The sequence below is a fragment of the Amblyomma americanum genome, chromosome 3, assembly GCF_052857255.1.
Source record: "Amblyomma americanum isolate KBUSLIRL-KWMA chromosome 3, ASM5285725v1, whole genome shotgun sequence".
Classification (NCBI taxonomy): Eukaryota; Metazoa; Arthropoda; class Arachnida; order Ixodida; family Ixodidae; genus Amblyomma; species Amblyomma americanum.
Window position 1 is genome coordinate 223,590,320 of NC_135499.1, and position 18,157 is coordinate 223,608,476.

General features: G+C 51.0%; 1 protein-coding gene across 12 annotated transcripts in view; it reads left to right on the plus strand.

Annotated features, from left to right (window-relative positions):
• The window catches only part of LOC144126208 (uncharacterized), a 140,629-nt gene that overhangs the window by 59,821 nt on the left and 62,651 nt on the right, over positions 1-18,157 (plus strand). The window lies entirely within an intron of this gene.

The following is an 18,157-nucleotide window of genomic DNA, read 5'->3' on the forward strand; positions in this document are numbered from 1 at the left end:
TTTTAACAAGACCTTGACGCGTTGCGAAAATCAAACCGCATATCTGGCTATCGTGTTCTTGTGTAAATAACGATAACCGCTGTAATCTTATAGACAAAGCATATGACGCGTAGTGCACTGCCGGTGCTGAGGTCTCCTCTCAAGGTCGACTGTGCATTGCATTGCGCAGCTGTCCGCCTGCCGTTTTATATTCACTCCCAGTCTGGCAGCAGCTGCTACTCGCGATGCACGGCGGGGCGCCTTTCGAGCAGGTTTCCGTTTGTTGCAAGTCTGCACACGCACGCGCTCACATAGATGCATCGTTGATGAGGTCTGCCGTATGAAAGGGGCGGTCACCATTTTGCCACGGGTCCGGCGTTTCTCATTTGTTTTGCTACCAGGTGCTTTATGTTCCCAAACAGCGTCTCGATATATATATATATATATATATATATATATATATATATATATATATATATATATATATATATATATATATATATATATATATATATATATATATATATACGTTGAATAAATCCGTTATTGTTTAATGCGACTTTGCCCAACTTGTTATATTTATATTTTTAATCGGTTGCTTTGATTTGACATCCATATATATATATATATATATATATATATATATATATATATATATATATATATATATATATATATATATATATATATATATATATATATATATATATATATGAACAACAGCCAGTCATGATAATCGCCACTGTAGTGTGCGTTTTCTGATTTTCCCTCTTCAAACTGTGCTTACGCCGCATGGACTCGAAGCTGGGACAGCCAAGGTCACGAGAGGAAGAAACGCTGCTGTGTACGTTCTTTGGGCCACAAGGCAAGACGTCGCACTTTGAACCGCGCGTGTTTGTTCACAGTTTGTCTTCAGAGCGCAGATAACTTCATTGCTCTGCCCAGTTTATGTGCTCCGCGGGGAGACAGAGGTCAGTTTACAAATCCGGTCGTCTGTAGATAATTGGCACGTACGCAGTAGGGATCACCTAAAGGTGGAACCGTTGACAACCTTCATGCCCTGTGTACATTACTAGAAGAATATTGAGAGATTTTCGAGCTCTTGCTCTTACGTAGTCCGTTCATTCCGCACGGACAAATGGAACGAAGCTGGTAGCAACAAGGTGCGTTAAGAATCGCCACATTGCATACAGACAAGACCAGCCGCGGTGGCTCAGTTAGGGCGCTCGACTACTGATCCGGAGTTCCCCGGTTCCAACCCGACCACGGCGGCTGCGTTTTTATGGAGGCGAAACGCTAAGGCGCCCGTGTGCTGTGCGATGTCAGTGCACGTTAAAGATCCCCAGGTGGTAGAAATTAGTCCGGAGCCCTCCACTACGGCACCTCTTTCTTCTTTCACTCTCTCCTTTATCCCTTCCCTTTATTACGTCGCGGTTCAGGTGTCCAACGATATACGAGACAGATACTGCGCCATTTCCTTTCCCCAGAAACCAATTATTATTATACAGACAAGAAATAACAATAATTGCTAAAGGTGTACGTGTGAAGAGTACACGCGTGGGCGAAAATCAGATCAAAGGGTCAAGGACTGATGGCGTGCGCCACATTTGCCGGTATTGGCGAGTGGTCAAGAAGATCTTCGGTCGAGTTGGTCACTGACAGCCATGGCGCAAATTCGTTCATGTGCACAGTCTGCAGACCACATTGTAACGGTGCGCTCGACCTTGTAGCTTGTTCGGTGCCATGTGCTGAATTACAATGGCAGAACTGGACCAGTCAACCCGCTTGGAAACAGAACACCGGAATCCGGCGCGGAAAACTGCATCGAATCTGCTGGGGCTTTCTTTGACCGTAGAGAGCCAGGGCTCCGCGATAGCTGTGTGCGGGAGTTTACACGGGGTTAACGGCATTGCCGTTGGCGTCGTCATAGGCGAAAACTCCCGCGCTCACCCTTACCTGAAGTGAGCGTCACCATCTGGCAGTCCCGTGGTAAACAAGGAAACTGAGGACAAGTACAGAGACAGACTGAAATACATCGGAAGACATGTTCAGGGAGGTCCTGTACAAGCTGGTGCAGTGCGCTGGGAGGAAGGAGGTGGTGGAGGACTACAAAAAGTCAGGTTTTCTTTTCTTGTCCATGGTCGACGCCAGGTCGATTCAGGTCGACGCACTGAAATCACGGCGTTACTTTGAAGAGGTGGCTTTCTGCTTTATTGAGGTGAATTTATTGTTCAGGGAGGTCGTGTACAAGCTGGTGCAGTGCGCTGGGAGGAAGGAGGTGGTGGAGGACTACAAAAAGTCAGGTTTTCTTTTCTTGTCCATGGTCGACGCCAGGTCGATTCAGGTCGACGCACTGAAATCACGGCGTTACTTTGAAGAGGTGGCTTTCTGCTTTATTGAGGTGAATTTATTGTTCAGGGAGGTCGTGTACAAGCTGGTGCAGTGCGCTGGGAGGAAGGAGGTGGTGGAGGACTACAAAAAGTCAGGTTTTCTTTTCTTGTCCATGGTCGACGCCAGGTCGATTCAGGTCGACGCACTGAAATCACGGCGTTACTTTGAAGAGGTGGCTTTCTGCTTTATTGAGGTGAATTTATTGTTCAGGGAGGTCGTGTACAAGCTGGTGCAGTGCGCTGGGAGGAAGGAGGTGGTGGAGGACTACAAAAAGTCAGGTTTTCTTTTCTTGTCCATGGTCGACGCCAGGTCGATTCAGGTCGACGCACTGAAATCACGGCGTTACTTTGAAGAGGTGGCTTTCTGCTTTATTGAGGTGAATTTATTGTTCAGGGAGGTCGTGTACAAGCTGGTGCAGTGCGCTGGGAGGAAGGAGGTGGTGGAGGACTACAAAAAGTCAGGTTTTCTTTTCTTGTCCATGGTCGACGCCAGGTCGATTCAGGTCGACGCACTGAAATCACGGCGTTACTTTGAAGAGGTGGCTTTCTGCTTTATTGAGGTGAATTTATTGTTCAGGGAGGTCGTGTACAAGCTGGTGCAGTGCGCTGGGAGGAAGGAGGTGGTGGAGGACTACAAAAAGTCAGGTTTTCTTTTCTTGTCCATGGTCGACGCCAGGTCGATTCAGGTCGACGCACTGAAATCACGGCGTTACTTTGAAGAGGTGGCTTTCTGCTTTATTGAGGTGAATTTATTGTTCAGGGAGGTCGTGTACAAGCTGGTGCAGTGCGCTGGGAGGCAGGAGGTGGTGGAGGGCTAAGAAAAGTCAGGTTTTCTTTTCTTGTCCATGGTCGACGCCAGGTCGATTCAGGTCGACGCACTGAAATCACGGCGTTACTTTGAAGAGGTGGCTTTCTGCTTTATTGAGGTGAATTTATTGTTCAGGGAGGTCGTGTACAAGCTGGTGCAGTGCGCTGGGAGGCAGGAGGTGGTGGAGGGCTAAGAAAAGCCTTTTTTTTTTTTATCCACGGTCGACGCCAGCTCGATTCAGGTCGACGCACTCAAAATCACGGCTTTGAAGAGGTGCTTTTCTGCTTTATTGAGGTGACGTCAGCGTCCATTATGCGCCAAACCAGCAGTGGTGCGTGGTTTGTGTGTAAACGCCCTGGTCTTCCACTCTTAAAACAAGAAAAAAAAAAACGTTTGGCGTCACGCTTTCGGCTGACCCGTCGGCCGCGCCCTCTGCGGTGCGGTAGGCGCAGCTGGCGCGGCGCTTCAGCCTGGGCCGAGGTGAAAGTCAAGCTGACTAAAGGCGAGAAAACAAGGAAAGGACGCTGTAGAGACCTCTTCTGAGATTGCCTCGTTGATGAGCTGCCGGCCGGCAACGCACTTCTCAAAGACCGTCGGTGCTGAGCAGCATCTTATCGTGGTTGTAGGTACACGCCATTAGACGCCTGTCGGGAGGCCGACCAGCCTCGCGGTCGCGTGCGCGCGCTGCGAGCGGCAGCTGTTTGCTCGCGGTTAAAAATAAAAAAAAAGTGAGCGCCGATTTCTTTCTTTCTTTCTTGTCGTCGTTTAAAGGGTGCCAACGGAGGTATAGGCCGGCCGCTGGGCATCTCCACACCTGGCGCGCGGGCGTCCGCTCACTGCGGCCGATTTGTGCGCTGACCGGTTGTCGGGGGCTCCGCAGTGGAGGAGAGACTTTGGCGCTGGGCGCATCGCTGGCCGCCGCCTCCAGCTGGGAAAGGGTGCCGCTGTTTGATGGGCCCCTTCTGGCTGTCCGTATAACCTTGATTGCTTCGGGGCGGTGGAGAAGCAGTGATGCCTCCTCCTCTTCCCGCTTTATCGATACGATGCAGCTGTCCCCGCCGCTGGCGCCATTATATAGGCTGCGTTCCGATGCGCGGCACATTCCGCAGGCATCCGCCGCTGCTCGCTCCTTTATCGTTTTGTGTCGGAGCCGGCCCGCATTCGAGTGCCTCCCGGGAACGTCGAGCTTGCCTGTGTACGTCAGGGTAGCGTCTTTGTTCCAGAGGTTTTTGTGGCCGTACGCCAATGGTTCTCGGACGGAGCGTCAACTCGTCGACCAGTCCCGGGAAACAGGCCTAGCATTCCTCTTGACATCTCGTGCGTCACCCCTGCAGCGATGAGCGTGAATACCGTGCTTGGGACCCTTCCGGATTAGGTGCTCTTCGACCACGCGCGCGGCCTGGTGTACATGCAAGGACAGTGTTTCCAGCAGTGCTGGACAGAAGAGCGCTTCTTTGACGCTTTGGTCGCTACACATGTAAGGCGAGGGAATCGTTGTGGGCACACGCAGACGCACGTCTCTTTGGGAAACTGTTCGTCCTGTGCGTGCTGGGGGAAGGCAACTGAACCGCACGCTGTGACTGGCTGGGTCTTGGCGCAAGCCTGTTAGCCCACGCGACAGAGACGACAAAGGGTGCCTTGCGGGACTCTCGTGGCGGCGGGAACGGACGCACCTGGAACGAGACGCCGCCGAGAAGAAAGGCCGCGCGCGGAGTCTTTCCTGCTAGCGAGCCTCGCAGGAGGAGGTCAGTGGGATGACGCCGCATCCAGGGCGGGGCGGCGACTCACGGGGTCGTTACCTGCTCGCCGCAACGCGCCGAGGAGACAGGCAGCGTCGATGAGCTCTTCGTGAAAGGGCCGCTTGTCGTCGCCTGGACGCACGTCTCCCCGGAGCAGCCGCAGCAGCGCCTGTGAGCGGCCTCTTCTTCTGCGGCGGCGAGGGAGACTCGCCGGAGATGATCTGCAGCGGCTGTCTGCTGCTGGCCCGCGGGAAGGGATGCCGGCCCGTTACTGCGCGCCTTTGTGAGTACCCCCCTTCCCCCCTGCGGTGGCTTCCCTCGCCGAGAGCAGCTATGGTGCCTCGATGGACCAGCTTGGCCATCGAGGCACCCTAAAAAGCAGTCGGCGGTGCGGGAGTGCGCCTGAACTTCGCCTCAAGGCTCCCGTTGTCCTCGGGTGCGCTGTGCAGTATACTGTCTCTCGATCTTTGGCACAAGCTCCGTTATCACGTGCCGCTAAAGGGTGCGCGACGAGCGGTGATCGCGCAAAGAGCTTACTAGCGTAGTATGTGCACGGCACCGGTGTTCCCGCAGGATGTTGGTCGCTTGCGATGACAGATATGTGCGACTGCACACACTCTAAACAGAGAGGTATAAAAAGGGAGTAAGCTGTCCTCTATAGCGCACAGCCTTTTTGAATAATGGAGTAAGCTAGAGGAGAGCTTACTGCCTTTTTGCTCCGAAATAGGGGCGTATTCTCGTCTAGAGTGCGAGGTAGTACCTTGCTGGTTACCGTCATTCTTAAATATCCTTGGACCCATCTTTAGAGAATTTTCAGTGCTGTATAACTTTCCGTCAAATTTCCCCCCACCTCTGCGCATGCGCAGTTACATAGGTCGGCGCTCTGCGGAGCGGTTGGTAGGCATGCCAGCTTCTTTGACCGACCTGGTCAGATTTACAGGAAGCGGCTGTGTGCGGCGAGCACGCAGCGCTGGAATACGAGATAGCAGTGGGCATCATCTTCGAAGATTGAGCTGCAGATGATTGCTGTGGTGATCGCCATCAGTTGTATCGTTAACACACACGAGGATCACCTGGTGCACATTTCGGAGAAGCTGTGCAGAGTTTCGTTAGCTGCACCAGGCTGAGAGCACCAGCTGTAGCTGCGTAAGGAAGAGAGAGAGGGGGGGGGAACTGTGTGATGGAACTGTGTTAATGTAGGAGGCAAAAGGCGGCAGTGGTGGCCCAGAGAGCCATGTGCTTAATTCTGGCTCATTACCGAGTCCGCACTACGCGATAGCGGAAGGGAGAATGCCGGATGAGTGCAGGCGGGAGGAGACGATTGCATAATACAGTTAGCTGTATACAATATACATAAAGCATGCGTGTTCGCACACAAATACCTCAGGAGACATACAGCCCCCACAAATTCTCCTGAGGGAGCCGTCCAGGTGGATGTTGCGCGTTTCGCAAAGGTTAACATCGCATGAACGCATATGGCACACTTTCGGTTGAAAGTCCCCGGGTCGGATGGCTTGCTTTTCTATCTTGCAGTGGAGCACTTATGAGCCACGTACCTCTCAAGCTCCGAATTTCAATAAGGTCAGAGGAAGCCTCGTCCTCGCCTTTCCTGACCTTTTGGTCTTCAGCGTTGCGCCCAAAGTATCTCCTCGCTGCAGCTCGAAAGCAAACGGTACGACCTGATGACTTTTGACCAAAGCTGTACATATCAGTCAGGCGTCTTGTTAAAAAGTGTCAGGGCCTCTTTCGCACATAAACTTCAATGGCGTTAATTCGCTGCGCGCCGGGCTTCACCGACCCCCGCCCCAGCGGCCGAGAGAGTATAGTCTTTCTTCTGAGATAAGCTGGGAGTCCAGTAGCTGGACCGTGCTTTCCGCTCCTTCGCGTACCGAGGGCGCAATCAAATGGTGTGAAACACGGCGCTTGGTTTCCACTGAGATGGCCGAAGGTGGCTCGCTCTCTTCACGTCCACTGCAGCCATCTTCGAGACTTGTGCGCCCCGACATACGGCGCGAAAATGTGTGCCAGTTTTGTTCGGAGACAACAGTCGGAGAACTCGCTTTTACGCATGTAGGGAGGGGGAAAAGACATGAAAGAGAGGGTTATTTATAGCTGCATTTTGGGTGGTATATATTGAAACTGGTAATGCTTCCATCTCTGAAGGACAACTCAAAGGAAAGCTTCCGATCAACGGCAGCGCTATCTCCAAGTGTGCTGCATTTTCGTGAAGAATGTTGTCATGCACCACGATAAAAGTGAACGCGAGATTCTGCGGAACAGTGCGCACAGCACGGGCGGACGAGAGACTATCGCCCAGCGTCAAGAGAGACTTGTCGGGATCCAGCTTTGCGAGCAGACATGTCGGCGCGATTCCCCGCACTGGCGCGCGAGAGTTCAGTGCCGCTGCTTTACTCCGAAGCCGCGTTGACGAGAAGGTGCCGGTTTTCGTCCTCGGCGTGTTTTCCTTTTTTTCGTCCCTTAGCGCGCGACGATGAGGCGCCACGTACATGGCGCGCAGGAAAAAGCCCCCCCTCTCTTTTGGCCACCCAGGCGCACGGCTCATTAAGGTCGCATCTGGCATGCATCACGATGCACGGAGGCGCTGACCTCGCTGCGCGCCTTCGATTCTTGATGCCGTAATGAGGGTGATTAATCGGGGGAATCGCCTCTCGTGCGGTAGAGCTTGATCGCGGGGCTTCCGGTGACGTCGCGAGTGACGTATGCGCTGCTGCGGCGGGCGCGTGCCTGCAGTTTCCTTCCTAGAAGCGCTCCAAGGAGGGCGGCTGCGGAGAAGCGCCGCGACGAGCCGCTCCTGGCGCATTGCGCGCAGTACACAGCTGGCGTCTACGAAAATGGCGCGAAAGCGAAGGCGCATCGGCGGTGTTGCGCGTAGCCTTCGCCGTTACAACGCTGCAGACGAGGTGAATTCGAACCAAACTGAGCCATTCGCGATCGAGGCCTGACTGCGAGGCGCCGTAGTTCCGTCGATCGACGCGTGCTGGCCGGCCTGCTGATTACGCTGAACGCTCTGAGACAGTAAGCGCGTGGTCTGCATATTTAGTGACAACGCATTCGTGCTCCGGCAGTCGTATAGGAGCTAGAATAGCATCAAGAATTGAGAGCTTGGGAGAAGTATTCACTATTCGACCGAGGTTGGGTATACTGGGTGGGGTAAACTAGACGGGCTAACTGGATGGGGGTAAACTGGAGGAGTGGTTAAAAAAAAGAAGAAAGAAAACAGCATTGAACGGAGGGGCTCACCGTGAACGTCGTCTGTCCACAAATCATTGTGTACTGGCTGCGGAAAACGATAGTAAACACGCAGGAATCATTTCCAGGCTTTGTTGTGCAAAACTTCACGCGCTCAGAGGACGTTAACTTGTCAGCTAGAAACGGATGTATACGATATCACCAAATGGTAGCTCATCGCAAATTGTATCGCGACACACTCGACGGCTTAATTGCACACTCCGCTGGCATTCGCCAGCAGCAACCCCCGAAATGTCTGTCAACGGAAAGAGCCTTCCCGTGTTCGCTGTTTTTTTCAGCAACAGACGCCCTTCGGGCATCGCTGCGGTAGCAGCTCATCGGCATTTTTTACTCTGCGTCGTTCTTTCTGAAAAGTGACATCTGCACGCGCAATAAGTCTTCGTAGCCATCTTTTTGTTCTGCTAATTATTTACCTTTTAGCACGCTTATGTAGGACCGCTTGATTCCCCCCCCCCCCGCCCACTTTTTTACGTAATATTTCCCTAACGGTACATTTAAGGGAAAAATAAATTAAATGGTGATCATAATTATGGTCTAGTTGGCTATATATGACGGAGAGAGAATGGATGCAGCAAAGATACTGCACACTCTTTGTTTTACTATTTTAGACTTTCAAGGTCAGGACGGTTTGTAGAGGGGGATGCTTATTAAAGCATACGGAAGAACGCAAGTGCCGCGGAGGAATTATTATTTTTCGAGAAAAAAAAATGATCGAAAGACCTGTCATAAAATTGCATAATTCGCACTTGAAACACCTTTTGAAGCTGCTCTTAGTGAGAGCAGCTTGATGTGACTGAAGCACTTAATTGTCCCGAAAACCGCTTGTGACTCGATTTACGTCACAAGGGTATACGTATATATTGCGGAGATCTGCGACTTGTGCCGTGCATGTTGCCAAACGTGTGTGAATGGGCTCCGGGAGGGGAGGTGCCTCGCAGCGGCTGCATGAACGAGCAAGCGCGAGAGCGTTCAACTGTAACATGAGGCACTGTACTCCGTTTCATACATAGCAGCCAACGCTGCCGAGGTTGCGGTAGTAGTGCGCATTCGTGACCATATCACTCCGCCACGTATCACTCGTTCCCTTGGAGGGTGTTTGGACGAAAACAAAGAGCTGTATAATCGAAGCTGTGAGGCGCTCAGTGTTGGAACCCACTGGCTGTGATTTTCACTGAGTGCACGGGAGCTACTTTCTAGGCGCGGATAAGTCCGAGTCTCGATGAGTTGAAGGACGAAAATGTGGCAGGAGATGACACGAAGTCCAGGAGGTGTTAATCACGGCACGTAAGGTTTGTCGTAGCGAAATATGCCCGTGTTCGCTTCGGTTGTGTGGCGAACTACGTTTTGGGCGCGGACGGGCGCGCTAGCTTAGGCAGCGTTTGCTGGTAGGTATGAAACGGAGCATAGTATTTGCAAGAATAGAAAATGAACGTTATTTGCATGCATTCTAATTGCTGATTTGTATCTGGTGCAACGCATACGAAGTCGACTAGGTGCGACCATTCCAACATGATGTAATTTCTTCCCTGCTGTTCGGATATCGTTACCCTGCTTCGTTTATTTGCAATAAGCCCTTGCTTGGCCGACGCAAATTCGACATGCGCACAGGCACATTGGCCCAGTGACAACAGTGCCGAGCAAAGATTCCAGTAGCCGTGAAGCGATCTGAAATCAACGTTGTTATCAACTCAAGCACACACCTTGCAAAAAAGAAAAGGCACGCCGCGGTGGCTCAGTGGTTAGGGCGCTCGACTACTGATCCGGAGTTCCCGGGTTCGTGTGCTGTGCGATGTCAGTGCACGTTAAAGATACCCAGGGGGTCGAAATTATTCCGGAGCCCTCCACTACGGCACCTCTTCTTCCTCTCTTCTTTCACTCCCTCCTTTATCCCTTCCCTTACGGCGCGGTTCAGGTGTCCAACGATATATGAGACAGATACTGCGCCATTTCCTTTCCCCAAAAAACCAATTATTATTATTATTATTAAAAAAGAAAGGGAAAAAAGTTAACCATAACGCGACTACAGCTCCCTCCACCGTGGCAGTGAATAATATTTGAACATTCAATTAATGATTACTCTGTAGATATGTGCGAAAAGCATTATTTCGTGTTTTCTAACTTGTCTTCGTCTTAGCGTATAATAAAAAAATTCCATTTTCAGCTTTATTGGGGAAATAACAGAAAATTCGTTTTTATTTGTGCAAAACTGATTGTTCTGTTTCATATTGGATTGCTTGGCTCATAACGGCTGCTCTCGCTCAGCCAAGCCAAACACGGCTGTGTCCGGCCTTCCAAGCTACTATATATGGCGTTCGGACCGGACCATTAGCTAGATGGCGGTATACTTCAGAATGGAAGCGCCCATGAGAAAAATGTCGATAAGCACCAGCGTCAAGCCATTCATGCCCGAAAACGTTGAAATCGAGTATTTGTGCAGAGGATGCTTATGACGGCTGAACGCATTATTAAACCGTTATTTGCGCTTTCAATGCAAACGGGCGAGACCTCTACACCGCACAGCACAGCAAAGGGTTCGCGCCGGCCTACGCGAAAGAAAAAAGTTGTTGCCTTATAATCCGGCAGTTTGCCAACGTCGCGTCTTTTCTGTAGTTTCCGAATCGCTCGGGCGGACGACTGAAGGGTTGAACTGTGCCATGAATCATCCACACCGGTGGAACTGTGTCTCTCGTCCCGAGGGACCGTGTCGCAAGCGTGCTTCAACGGTGCGCGGGATATGATGCCATGTTGCGAATGCCGTAGCGAACCCCGAAAGAATGACGCTCTGTACACGAATTGTCACCTTCATGCGGACGCAACGCAGGCTTTTTGTCTCAATCTTGGTCTTCCGCACGCTGTTCAGGCGCGGTGCTTCCATGGCGTGCAGGCGCCGCCGTCAGTACCCTCCCTGTTCCCCCATCTTCTTCCCGGGTGTCGTTCGCCTGCGAGCACGCCGCAGAAGACGCCGGCGTTCAGTATTCACTCTGTTGTTTCTTTTTCTCGTTTCGTAACAGCAAGTGGTTGTGTTCGCAGCCAGTAGGCAGTGCGAAGCGAGGAGAAAGGGTGGGAGGGGGGGGAACCGTCGTCATCTTGTCTTTGTGGGCGCCTCGAATTTCGCTTCACGTCGCTCGGATCGGCGGTGGCTCCGTGTTTCTGGGCCCTTCGGCGGCGGCCGTCGCGAGAGCAATGATGATTGATGAGCCGATAAACATCCGCTCAGCGGCCGTCCCCTCCCTGTTCTCGGGATGTCGCTGGGAGGCCGCTTTGCGAAATGAATGCCTTCTGCGCGGTTTTGGTTTATTTTAGCTTTTTGCCCGTTCCGTTAGCTTTTTGCGCTTTCCGTGCCTCTATACTGTGGCATGCCATTCCAGGCAACTCATCTCAGCTTACAGCGGTGGAGAAGGATATCGAGAACGTTCAAGCAGCGGAGAGTGTCAGCCTGTCGTGAGTCCTTTAATTGTATATACAAGATACAGCGTGCCAGTATCGGAACCGCTCATCATCCCCGACCTTCCCACGCACAGCGAGGGATCATTGTTACTGCGGCGTTGCGTGGGCTGACGCGGCGGCTCAAGGACAGTGAGTTCGCGTGCGAAAAAGAAACAAGGTCGTCCTCCTCCCCTTCAAGTAGCCACGTTACGTGTATATTCGGTGTTCGTGGATATTTAGGCCTAAAACCTCGCGACAAACAGATTTGTCCCCTAATCTGAACACAGTATCTGTGTCCTTTACAGCGACAACTGTTAAAAAACGACGTTTCCCGTTTATGTGGCGTCGGGGTCGGTGGCGTAACTCTGCAGGCGCAACCCATCGCGTTGATTGCTCAAAAAGGGGCGACGCGACGCGCATGACGTCACGACAACGTGCTACACTGATTGGCCAGATCGCTGATTGGTCCTAGCACAGTGATGTTACTTGTGGATCCATATGGATGGATGGATGGACGGACGGACGGACGGACGGACGGACGGACGGACCGTGCATGTTTAGCACCCTGAGTTAGTGAACACCCCGACTTGTATTGACATTGCACATCCGTGTGCTTCGCAATGTCAGTGCTCATTAGACAATCCCAGCTGGTCTAAATTAATCCGGAGCCCTCCACTACTGCCGTGCCTTACCTAAGCACGCGGTTTCTGGCTTGCTGATGTTAGAAGGCAGGAAGGTTCCGCAGTGGTGAACTACTTGGAACACCTGCTGTGACAAACTGAGCTAACCGGGAAGCGTGGCAACATAACTAAGATCGACAATTAGTTTAAGAACACATTGTGCATGCAATAACAAAACGCAGTAACGAACTATGTATTAAGATTTATTCACTGTATCTGTGAGGTGGTCATTCCGTAAAAATGCGTTTTTACCACGTTTTATGGATATTATAGTCGCGAGTCGTTTACTGTTTTGAACAAGAATAGAAAAAAGTTCTTACATATAGGCCTTCTTCTCCAGTTGTCGTACTATCAAGGCGCACTTGCAAGAAAAAAAAAAGATGTAAAACTGGCGCCCGGTTCTGTGCATATTGAACGAAGGAAAATATAAAGAGAAAAGAGACAGCAATCCGGGAGCCGGTGCTTGGTAGTGCCGTTTGAAAATCAAGTGTCTCGGCGTAGGCTTTTCCGAGTCTGCATTAGCGCTCGCCCAGCCTCGGGAAGGTGAAAGCGTCAGTGCGGCTGCCGCTCTGCCGTGTTGATGTAAACGAAGCCATTGTGGCGTGTCAGTACGGCTCCGGTGGCTGCTGTAAGCCCGCGGCCGGTAAGCGGTGGGGATATTGACGCGGAATTAGAGTAGAAACAAAAATGCGGCCATGTTCTTAAAAGCTGGCTTTGTGCCACTTTGACGGGATTCCCGCTGCTCGCTACGCGCCTCCCGTTCGAAGTCTTGGCGCAGACAGGCTCCGAGAAAAGTGATGCTGGCCGCGAATGTTTGACGCCGCGGCCGCGCACCGATAGAGACGCCGCAGCTGGGACGACCTCGAGACCCTCGCGTCGGGCGCCGACGGCATCTGCCCCGCGGGAGAGACGAAAGCGGCAGCTGCCGACCACCAGACGAGCGTGTGCGGAAGAAAGCGGACGCCCTCCACCCCCTCTGTGTTGGCGAGTGCAGTAGCCTGGCCGACGAAGCCCGGTCGGGGGACGCCGCCTCGGCGGGGGGGCGCAGCTGTTCTCGCAGGTGTGCGACGCGAGCGCCTCTGCCAGGGAGGCGGCCGGCACGTGCCTCCCTGGCAGGCTCATTTTGTGCGGGAAGCAGGAACCGAGGGCGAACGGCACAAAACGAGGCGTGCTTGGTGCCGTTTCTATGAGGGAAGGTTGCGCTCCCTCAGAGTGTCTCTTGAAGTAAATAAACGTCATCATCATCAGTAGCCTAACTGCGTCCACTGCAGGACAAACACTTCTCCAATTGACCTCTAACTGACGCTGTCCTGTGCCAACTGTGGCCACTTTATCCCCGCGAAGTTCCAAGTCTCTTCCGCCCACATGGCTCCGTCGCCCTCTGCAGCACTTCCCGTCTTCTCTTGGAATCCACTCCGTTCACCAAGGGACATCGGTTAACTGTTCTGCGCATTACTTGTTGTTGTTGCCTCACTTGCCTTGACCATTCCCATTTCTTCTTCTTCTTCTTGATTTCGAGTAGGTTGTTATTACCTGACTCGCGTTTGTTCCCGTACCCACTCGGCTTTCTCTTCCTGTCTCCTAGCATTACATATCTTACATACCGTTACTTGAAAAAAAAAGTGCACAAAAGTCTTACAAGCATATCTAACGTCCTGGCCTTTGCTCTCATCCATCTTGGAGAAAAATTCAGAAAAACGGTCTCGTCTCGGAGACGAGAGCATACCGCGGTTTTCCGCGAAACGATCGAAGAGCCTCGTTTCCAGGTAAGCTCTCCATTTCTCCGCGGGCGTGCACTGTGCGGTCCCGCGGGCTCTTCCGCGGAAACGCGTTTCCGCCTTCGAGGAAGTGGTCTTGATTTCCGCCCGCCCAAGCCGCGTACGCGCAATGGGAGTCGCGGCTTTTCACGTTTATTCCACCCGTCTGTGGCGTGACACATTTCTGCCATCATCGAGCGAAGTGCTCGGAAAAGTCAGGCCGCAGGGAGCGTCGGCGCTGGGCTGTTTGTGCAGGTCCGCCTCGCCTGTTGCGAATGTGCCGCTGGCATTGCACTCTACGTCACAGTTTGCTGGCACTGAAGGGGCGTTCGTCGCGCCTCATTCCCTGGCACTTTCCGCTGTGCTGCGTAGCGGCAGTGCAGTTCTCGGGAGCGAAGTGCTTTGAATGTTCGGCCGTTTGTTATGTGCGGCTTCAGAGCCCAGCTCTCTACAGCCAAGGGGGGGGGGGGGGGGGGGGGGGGGGATAAATTATACGCCGCATACTTCAACAAGTGCGCGCTGTGTTCACCGTATACGTTTCCTTGTGTGCTCACGATGAGCCTACACGTTGCATTATTTGCGTATGCGGCTTGCACTAATGACTACTGGACTGACGCAAAAGCTAATGCTTTCCGAGAAGTTCTTTATTGTAATTTCAATGCCAGCTCTTGAGAGAGGCGTCAGGACCGCAGCTTTCCTCAGTCAGTTATAAAGCACAAGCAACATCAACGGGTCCTTCTCTCCACACATACTGTTCGGTTATGTACGGCACTTGAAAAACGATGCACGCTTAGCAGCTCCTCTCCCCTGCACTCTTTCTTCTAAGTCGCATATGCGACTTGCTTGCTTGCCGTTGCCAAGGCTTACCGCTGGGAGAGAGCGCTGTAGTCGGCAGATGACGCACGAACGGAACGGTGTAACTGAGAGAGAATCGCATAAAGTAGAGGCAGCGCTCGTATAGGTCAAAACGGGGCCGTTATTTATTTTTTGTTTATTTATTCATACTGCGGTCTTGCAGAGACCATGCTGGGGTGGACACGTGTACATAACTGCATATACAAAAAGGCAAACAATAAGAGTAAATTATTTTAGGCGCTCTTCATATGATGCTAATGAGTTGTATGTAATTGCGTCGTTAGTGAGGTTATTCCAGTCAAATATTGTTCGTGAGAAATATGAGTGCTTAAAAATGATACCTTGAAGTTAGCGGCATTATTGTTCTGCTATGTCTTCTTGTTTTGTAGCCACACGAGAAAGTGAAGATAAATATTGCTGCTTTTCGTTGGATACGCTCCAGTTTGCTGATATGAGATGCGGTGAACAAGTCCCAAATTATTGCGGCATATCCAAGTATTGGACGGATCATGGTGTTAATGCGAGAGATCGTATATACAGATGGCGTATTGATTTTGAAGACCCTCCGAAAAAAAAAAAAAGAGTTTACGGGGGGCGCTAGCTGTGACAGTATCGATGCGTTTTGTCCGCGATAAATTATTTGTGATGCACAAACCGAGGTACTTGTTATGCATTACTTCTGAAAATTTATGTTTTAGTGCTGTGTGGGAACAAAAGGGGATCTTTGTTGTGGGGGATTTTCATGAAAAGTCTTTTCAAATTTAACGCTCGTTTGCCTCCCATCACACCGCGGTCACGAACAGTATTAATTCTGTTGCAGAGCACACAGTCATCGGCATATAATTTAATATGGACAGAAAGGTTATCATATCTGATATAAGATTCTCGTATCTGTTTGCTGTTCATGTCTGGCGAGGGTCTAATTAATACAACATGCGACACCTCGCGGGTATAAGTTTTTTGATCGCCAGTGATCTCATGAACAGTCGTCGATGATCGCCCAGCGAACCAGTAGGAAAGCAAGCGATAGCAACGAGCTGTGTTACGTGTTCATTTTTATCAGCGCTCCTGTTTTGGGATGAGTTTCTGTTTTCCTGCACTGTCTCCCGCCATAGTTTTCTTCGTCAGCCGCCGCGCATGCGCTCTTCACTTTGGTTTACTTCGTTAGAGTGCTTTTATTATTTTCATGGTCGTTAAGTTGTTCGCACTTGTTAAGTTGATTGCCCAGCTAACGCCGCCCCTGCATGGCCGTCGGACCACGACGAAATGCTGGATGTGCATGCTCGCGCTTCACAGGTACCATGTTCTGCTTTTCAAGTTATATAGCATGCAGGAGTCGCGCATATCTGCGCCAATTGTGCGGGTTGCAAAAACGATATAACCCTATCACTAACTAAGCGCGGTTAGTGCGTCCCATGTTTAAAAGCGCCCTAGAAAACGCGATTTCGTGATTCTCTCTGTACTGCTGCTTCGCACTCAGGCGTACATGTCTTTGCCTACGTATACTTGCTGTCTTGGACTTTTTGCACCTTCATATTCATTTGAATTTATTAAACTCTATTTTATTTATTTATTTTGTTAATTAATTTTTATTAGTTACATTTATTTTAGAAATGGACCGATGTGTGTAGCCTGTTGTAAGTATCGTCATGAAAATGTTAAGAAGAAATTTTGGAGATGTCTTGTATACTTAATAATAATAATTGGTTTTGGGGGGAAAGGAAATGGCGCAGTATCTGTCTCATATATCCTTGGACACCTGAACCGCGCTGTACTTTCTCATATTCACATATTTGCCAACGTGTACCATTATTTTGTATTGTTAGCTCGAAATTTCGAATGCTTTCTGTTGTATATACGTTTTATTTTGTGCGCATTTCTTATTGATGTTCGCCCTTTTGACCTCTCAGTGCTGACTTTATTATCTGTGCCTCCAGGGCGAAATGAACTTAACGAGTATAGCCTGTTTTAAGTATTGGCCGCACCGCCATTACAGGGGCAGGCGGTGACGTTCCCTTCACTTTGTTGCGATGAACACACGCAGCTTGGTTGGCACTGGTTTAGTGTTTGGAATCCAGTGTTCACATATACTGCGCATTTTAGGCGCCTCTTTCTCCGCTTTGGACGAAACTGACTCGGCAGTAGTCAAGAGTACGGAAAATGGCCGAAGCTTATAATGAAAAGAAAAATAAAACACGGTGAAGTGGAAATCGAGAGTTTCTGTAATTGAGGAACATCGGAACAGATTCGGTGACTGTCCTTTTTGCGTAATACATCCCAAGCCTTGGAGGAGTCACCGGAGTGTTTTTTTTTTTTAACTACCGTTGAGTAGACGTGGGCCTCTTCCCGCAGTCGTGATTTTCTACGAGGTATGTGTAAGAGCCAGCTGTGGACAGTGGACTCGTGGACTCTAGCAGGTGTCGAAGCGTGGGCTTTATCGCAAATTTCAGGATAATAAGAAGCTACTGCAGTTTTTTTTTCGGGCTTGGAATTAGAATAGATTTAAAGTAGGGTGACCCCATTGCTTGGGAGGATAGGGAAGTATCGGGATACAAGTGCGCGTACGCATAATCCACGCGGACGAAGCTTATTTATTCCTAGATGCCTGAAATGTTACATATAGAACGCCGCAGTTCACTTAATCCAGATGTGGCCGGCGCTAAGCCTGGCGTAATACACGTCGCCGCCCGCAATGCAAACAGGAGCCCTCCTAAGTTTGGGCCCCCTATTTTTGAACTCCAGTGAGGTGGACCTGCGCTGCAACATCGGCACGTGTCTGTGCTGCCTTCCCGAGGGCCTCCGTGTTCGCTGAAGCCGTGCTGTAGTGGTGGGCGCGCACTGTCGGAACATGTAGATATGAGCCAAAGAAAGTGGGGAGCATGAGGAAAAAAAACAAAAAAACTTGAAAAAGCGAGTGTATGTAGGAGCCCCGGGGGGTCCTGGCGTGGGGGTGGTTGGAGGGGCGTCGCTTGGCGTGGTTTCCGTCGCCGAGTGTTGTCGCATCGCTGGTTTTATGGCCTAGAAGCTACGGCGGCTGCCGACGTTTCATTCGTGCCTCGCTGATGATGGACGCGTGCTCTCATCCCCGCCGCCGTCCGCAAAGCTGTGGTAGAGATACCGTATTAAAGCGATTCTCTGCCGGCCGCGATTCTGAGTATCTCTCCATCTTCTGCAAATTTAGAGGAGATGGGGAAGAGACAGAGCTGCACTAAAAGAGCTGGTCGTGGCTCGTGGTAGACGCAGCCGGGAATAG